Source organism: Acanthochromis polyacanthus, chromosome 5 (assembly GCF_021347895.1).
Source record: "Acanthochromis polyacanthus isolate Apoly-LR-REF ecotype Palm Island chromosome 5, KAUST_Apoly_ChrSc, whole genome shotgun sequence".
In the NCBI taxonomy this organism is placed as follows: Eukaryota; Metazoa; Chordata; class Actinopteri; family Pomacentridae; genus Acanthochromis; species Acanthochromis polyacanthus.
Window position 1 is genome coordinate 42,482,399 of NC_067117.1, and position 7,192 is coordinate 42,489,590.

A 7,192-nucleotide genomic window follows, 5' to 3' on the forward strand; every position below is an offset into this window, starting at 1 on the left:
ACTCATTTACTCTGCATAGAATTAGTTAATAAAACATTTGAAGGCAATATCATGTCTCGCCTTTCAAATTTACGTTTAATCACCAAATTCCATCGGTGGAACCCGACACTTATGTCTAGAAAAATCTCCCTGCAGCCTTAACTTTTTCATATAATTTAAAGATATCTTTTTAGATGTATTCCCAAGTATATTGCGGTTGAAATGAGCCCTCAATCACTACCAGGGGATGATTTTTAGCCAAGATATTACATTTTTTCCAAAAAATAAGCCGAGCAGCCCACTGTGAACTAAAGGTTTAAAAGGCTTATTTCCACCAAAATACTACTTTCTCCCAAAATATGTAAAGGTTAAAAGTTTATTCCACTCAAATAGCACTCTCTGTCTTAACAACAAAGGGTTTTTTCCCCCAAAAATGCTGTTTTGTGTTCAAGTATGTATAGTTCTAAAAGGTATAGTCCACCAATATACAACTTTCTCCTCAAGTACTTCAGTTTTACAGTTCATTTCATCCAAATAGTACTTTGTCTTAATGACTAAAGGTGAAAAAGTTTGTTACAGGTCCGTGTATATTTTGGTAATTGGATTTTCCGTTCTAAAGCAGGTATTGAAAAACAAAAAACGAGTGGTTATTTGATTTTCGTTTTCAAAGGCAAAAATTAAAATTGAAATACAAGGCGTTTTTCCTTTTCACGATCAAAAATGGATATACGAATTTTAAAAAATGCTTTGATTTTCATTTTTTATTTACAAAAACAAAAAATAAAATAAGTCAGAGACAGAAACGAAATAAGAACCGTTTTTCATTTTCTGAGACCGGAAGTGGTCATCAGCAAGGGTGGTCAGATTGAATCAGAGCCGAGGACTCTCTGTCCCGCCCACATTTACCGGCTTCTGCTGTTTATGGACGCTGCTACCGCTGCTGCTAACAACGTTAGCTTCCAAAAGTGGAGATAAACTCTACAGGTAAGTGTTAAAGTCAACTTTGTAACTAGTTGCACTCTTCTCTACTTCTGGACAATATCACATATAAAGCAGTGAAGTTACTGTAAGTTACCATCAGACTGTAACCTCTGATATAAACTTGTTCTAACATCGTGTTTTAAAGTCGTTCTATAAATCTCAATTTATGTTTCCTAACTTTGTATTTACAATGAGGCTAATCCCGGTTAGTCAGTGTTATCTATTAGGTGTAGCTAAGTGTCCTGAAGGTCACAGCTGATCAATCATAATAGATCAGTCATAGGGAAACTGCTGTTTCGAGGCGTTCATTAATGATCAGCAGATAGAAATTAATCTATGTTAACGTTCCTCCACAGAACTCTGATGAATGTTAATCTCTCAGTTCAATGAATGAAGAACAGTTCAGTTCTGAGTTAATATATCTGTTCTTTGCTTCAGACTCTATTTAACAGCTTCTGTTCATACAACAGTGTACGGTCAGATAACTGTGGAGCTCATGTTAATGCTAATGATACATTAGAATAAAAATAATAAACTTTATTGTCCATCTAAGGCAGTAAAATACTCTTTGGCCTCAACCAGGAAAACAAACATTTCTATAAGATTAGAAAGTAGGACAAAATACAACACTCTGTTGTGTTTCATTCGTACCCTGATGTGTTCATTCTGATATTTAAAGTTCCAGCAGTTGGACTGAAAGAACCTTGGAGATCTTCTTCTCACTGTTCGTGTCTTTTCCTTCCAGCCTTGGTCTGGATCATTGGGAACATCTGATCTGATGGACTGAGAGCTACAGAGAACATGAACATCCAGCTGTGGTTGTCTGAACAGTCTTCTCTCCATCGCTGTGAGGAAGAGCAGCACTGATGTCCTCCTCATGCTTCCATTAAGAACAATGATGCTGCAGATTAAGCTCCTCTCTTCATAATACTTGTCTTGTGACTGTTCAGTTTTTACACTTCACTGTCAGCAACACATTATTTATTTCATCCATTTATTACGTGTTTACACATCTTTACAGTTCACAATTGTTAAATAATGCAGTTTTTAAATGTGCAATGAAGGAAATAATGAAGCTCTTGAGCTGAATGTGTTGATGTTTTAATGCTGCATATCTGCTATAAATAACATTGTACAGGGTTTCTGCAGATATCAACAGTCAAATTTAATGCTTTTTAATGCCATTTTTATGCTATACTGTAAAAATTTAATGCCACGACCATGAACTCAAATTACACGGGTTTGTTTTTTTTGTAAAAGATGATTTTTATATGAAAACCCTACATTTGACTATTTCTGAATCTGGGAACCACCCCTGAACACCAACGGGCTGCAGTCATTCTCTGAAATCCACGTTTTTCAGCCATTTTTGCTGGAATTTGTGTTTCCCCATTTCCCAGCCTGGTCCAGCCTGCCAGCCACTTTAAAAACATGCAGTTTTTAGAAATTGTACCCACCGGCTGGAACAATTATCTCAATGCTTCGGCATGTTTACGCAGATGCACATACCTGACAAATCGCAGTCTATAAATATATTATTGTCAATTATTTTCTTGAAAACTGCAGAAAGAAATTTTAATGCCACCGAGAATCAAATTTAATGATTTTTAATGCCATTTAAGCCTTAATTTCTGCAAAATCAACTTAATGACTATTAATGTTCTGCAGAAACCTTGTTGTATTTCTGCTACAGCAGCAGAGATGAAGTTAAAGGTGATAAATAGAATCTGTGAATACTAAGAACAGAGAATAATAAACTGCTGAAAGAGTTGGTCTGTCCTTCTGTCAGTGAAAGCTAAACAGGAAGTGGTTCACTGAGGATGGTCGTCCATTCAGTCTCCTTCACAACCAGATGAGGTTTCCTTCTGTTGGCTTCACTCAGAAGATCCTCACAGTGAACATGAGACACCTGAGATGAAAGAGAGATGTCACAGTATCAGCACATCACAGCAGAGGTTCATTTAAAGTATCCTGGAAAGATTTCCTATTTCATATAGTTTTCCCAAGCACTGAACGACAGAAAGACCTGTAGTCACTTTAGCTTTAGGAGAGGATTTTATTATCCAGCTTTTCTGTGCTGCAGTTTAAATGTATTAACTGTAGTGTTCATCATTATTTTGGACATATTCTGGGAGGTTTATTTTTTCTAATCTGCACTAAGACGTACTACAACATGTGAATCAGTCATTAAACAATGTTAACGACTAGAGAGTAGATTTACTGTTTTCTCCAGTTTAAACTTCAGAGACTCAGCAGATATTCAGGACTACTGACAACACAGAACCTTAACCTTACTGTTTTCATCATATTTAGGTTTTCTAAACGTTACACTTAATGTGAACCAGCGTCTCCACACAGTTTTATTAACTAAATGTACCACATTACACTAACACGACACACTTCAGCCTTTTCCATGAAACACAATGCAAACATCGTTAGCTTAATGCTACACTAGGTTTAATCAGGCTACGACTGAGCAGCTCGCTCGGTTAGCATCACTAATTTATATTAAAGCTAATATTTACTGGATGCTAACTCTCTTCTCTTGTCAATACACAAAGAAATAAACTCCACCAACATCTGGACTGCATGGCACACATTATATCTGACACGAAAGTTGCATATGAAGTACATTAAAAGCGGCACTGATAAGAAAATAAACATTTAGCCTACTTACCGAACTTTCAGTGTCTGCTGGTAGAATCAGCCGAAGGTAGCAAAATGGTTAAAACAAGCCAACAGGCAGGAAAAGTGTCTGTGGAAAAGGTTCTGCTTCTTCACCGATAAACCACCAGTGACCATATCAGAATTAATCCTCCAGACTGTCAGTCATTCCAGACGAACTGTCAATCAGGTAACCACGCCCCCTTGCGTCACAAACTTAATAAATAAAAAAAATCGATATTGATTTATTTTAAGATCGGCCACTTGATCTTTCATTTTGACCATGAAAACAAACAAAAAACCCATTTATTTACAGTCTATGCACCGTACTCTGTTTGGCTCCACCCTTGCTGATGACCACTTCCGGTCTCAGAAAACGAAAAAATTGACCTTTTTTCGTTTCTGTCTCTTACTTATTTTAGTTTTTGTTTTTGTAAATAAAAATTAAAACCAAAGCATTTCTTAAATTCGTATATCCATTTTTGATCGTGAAAAGGAAAAACGCCTTGTATTTCAATTTTAATTTTTGCTTTGAAAACGAAATCAATAACCACTCGTTTTTTGTTTTTCAATACCTGCTTTAGAACGGAAAATCCAATTACCAAAATATACACGGACCCTTGTCGGACGGACAAGGTACGTTTATCCGTTTGTTTCCTGGCTATAAAAGCACACAAGCAGAAACAAAAATCAAGCCGTTTTTCGTTTTTTCGTTTTGAGCAAAAAACAAAAAAACAGGAAACGGTTCGTTTTTTTCGTTTTGAACAAAAAAACAAAAAAAACAGGAAACGGTTCGTTTTTTCGTTTTCACCCCCAAATGAAAATACGACTCAATATTCCGTTTCATTGGTGGGCGGGGTTTCGGAGCCTGCCAGTGCACAATAAAGCTCCTGCCCATCACAATAAAGCTCTTGCGCTGGCATTCATAGACAGACTGACTTTCATTGTATTGCCTGCCCCCACTGCACTTCCCTAACTCTAAATCAAAGCAAGTCGTGTACACAGTAATGACAGTCATAACCAGTGGTGTAGTCTAGTTTTTTCTACTGGGTATACTCCAACCTCATAAAACCAAAGCCAGGTCAGGTTCTCATATATGTGGCGTGCACTCACATGTCCGTGCGCTTATATATACTTATAGACATTACAGCGTCAGCAGCTCCTCCTCCTGCCATCAGGTAGACCTGATGTTTCCTCTTCATCAGGTAGACCTGATGTTTCCCTCTTCATCAGGTAGAGCTGATGTTTCCTCTTCATCAGGTAGAGCTGATGTTTCCTCTTCATCAGGTAGACCTGATGTTTCCTCTTCATCAGGTAGACCTGATGTTTCCTCTTCATCAGGTAGACCTGATGTTTCTCTTCATCAGGCTCCCTTTCCTAAACGTTAACCTTATCTCCAGCTGTAGTGTTCCCTAAAGCGGCAGTATTCACAGACAAGCAACAGGCTTATTAAAACACTGAAATGGTTTCATTTAGCTTTGCTTTCTTTTCTTATTTTTTCTCCACTGACTGATGTTGGGTCATTAGAAGTTCTAGACTCATGTCCCTCTTCTTCTAAGCCAGGGGTATTCAGCTAAAATTCAGGGAGGTCAGCAGCAAAGGTCCAGAACATCATAATGTCTAACTTGAGTTACTGTGATATATGCTGATGTAACCTGGTAGTTTTATTAGAGTCTGCCTGTAATCAAAAACTGACCGTCAAATAAATTCAGTACGGTTCAAAAACATTTTTGACATTTATTAATAAATAACTTATATATAACTGTATATCTTAGAATAAAGTGCAGAACTTAAAAAAGCATGACTGAACAACCTGAATCAACTTCTATACATCTTTAACCATAATTAATCTCATAAATGTAAACATTGAACACTTTTACATTTTTGTCTGTCTCATATCACTCCCCTAATATCTCTGCAGCTTAATGGGAGAACTGAGCTGCTGCTTGTTTGAGCCGTTCTCAAAACATATTTTGATTATGTTCATAGTTGAGAAAGCTGCCTTCCAGCTGTTTGCTGTTCTTGATATGATTTTTACATCCATTTGCATTAATGATATTGGACGATAATTCTTAGGTTCTATTGGGTCTTTGCCTTTTTTTGGCAATTAATGTTATTAAAGCCTGAGTCATAGTCTGTGGTAAGTTCCCTGTTCTTAAAGCATCATTATATACTTGAAGTAAATATGAGGAAAGCTCTTTGACATAAGTCTTAAAGAACTCAGATGTAAAACCATCTGGCCCTGGTGATTTATTGACTGGCAGAGTTGAAATTACCTGCTCTATCTCCTCAAGAGTAACATCTGCATCAAGGAATAACCTTGGCTCTCTGCAAGTTTGGGAATTTTAAGAGGATGAAAAAAGTTAGTAATGTCATCCTCTGAAGCAGATGTCTCAGAGTCATACAGGTCATTATAAAAGTCTCTAAACACTCTATTTATATCTTTGGTTGTGGTGACAATTATCCCATCTGATGTTCTAACTGCAGGAATCAGAGAAACAGATTGTTTTTGTTTTATATAGCAAGCTAACATCTTACCGGGTTTGTCTCCGGATTCAAAAAAACATTGCTTAGCTCGCATTAAATTAAAGGCTACTTGATCAGATAAAATAGAATTGTATTGATATTTAAGTTGGGTTAATTCTTGTGTCACTTTAGAGTCATTTTGGGGATTTCTTATATTTAGATGAAGAAGACTAATTTTATTTTCTCGGTCTAAAAGGTTTTTCATTTTCATCTTTTCATATACGATGTAGACTGAATAATACAACCTCGCAAACCACTTTCATTGCATCCCATGCTACACCTGGTGAATGAACAGAGGACCAATTTATTTTAAAATAGTCCAGGATTTTACTCTTACCATTCTACATTTTCTGATTCCTGCAGAAAGATGCATTCAGACCCCACCTGCATAATGATTTACTTTTAAATTGAGGGGTTAATTCTAGACACACCCATACATGATCAGAAATGATCACGTGACCCGATGAGGACGCACGCCGAGTAGGCAGCTCCCGCATTGCTCTGCTACTTTTGTGATTTTTGAAGAAAATACCAGTGTCAAATGCTTTAACTACGCCGTGATTTTCTTCAGAAAAGTGATATTATGCCTAAACCACCAAAAACGCTGAAAAATGCTGGCCTATGCTCAAACGTACTTGAGAATACGGATTCTGGTCAGACTCAAGACAATGGTGACGCACCTGTTGGCACAGAGGAGCAATCAGCACAAGATATTGGACGGGATATAAGCAAAATCTTTGACGCTTTGTCCAATATTTCTCAGGAGTTGAAAGGAATTGAAGAAATCAAGCGCACCACCACTTCATCAGAGGCCAAATTAACTGCAATGATGGTCAGATTAAAAGAAGCTGAAGCGCGTCTTGATTTTTTGGAAGCAGCGGAGGAAGAACACCGAGCAAATCCTCCAGCTACAAAAGAAGACATAATGCGTTTACGAGACGAACTGGAAAGCTTGGAAAATTTCTCCAGACGCAACAATGTCAGATTTATTGGAATACCGGAAAACAAAGTACATGGCGAGGTAACTGACTTTATTGAGAAG

The 7,192-nt window shown here is 37.2% G+C and overlaps 1 long non-coding RNA gene across 1 annotated transcript; it reads left to right on the forward strand.

Moving 5' to 3' along the window:
- The first annotated feature begins 563 nt into the window (after positions 1-563).
- On the forward strand, positions 564-2,049 carry LOC127533946 (uncharacterized). Its single transcript, XR_007941840.1, has 2 exons — positions 564-963; positions 1,706-2,049. It is a non-coding gene; the product is annotated as an uncharacterized LOC127533946 (long non-coding RNA).
- The last annotated feature ends 5,143 nt before the right edge of the window (positions 2,050-7,192 follow it).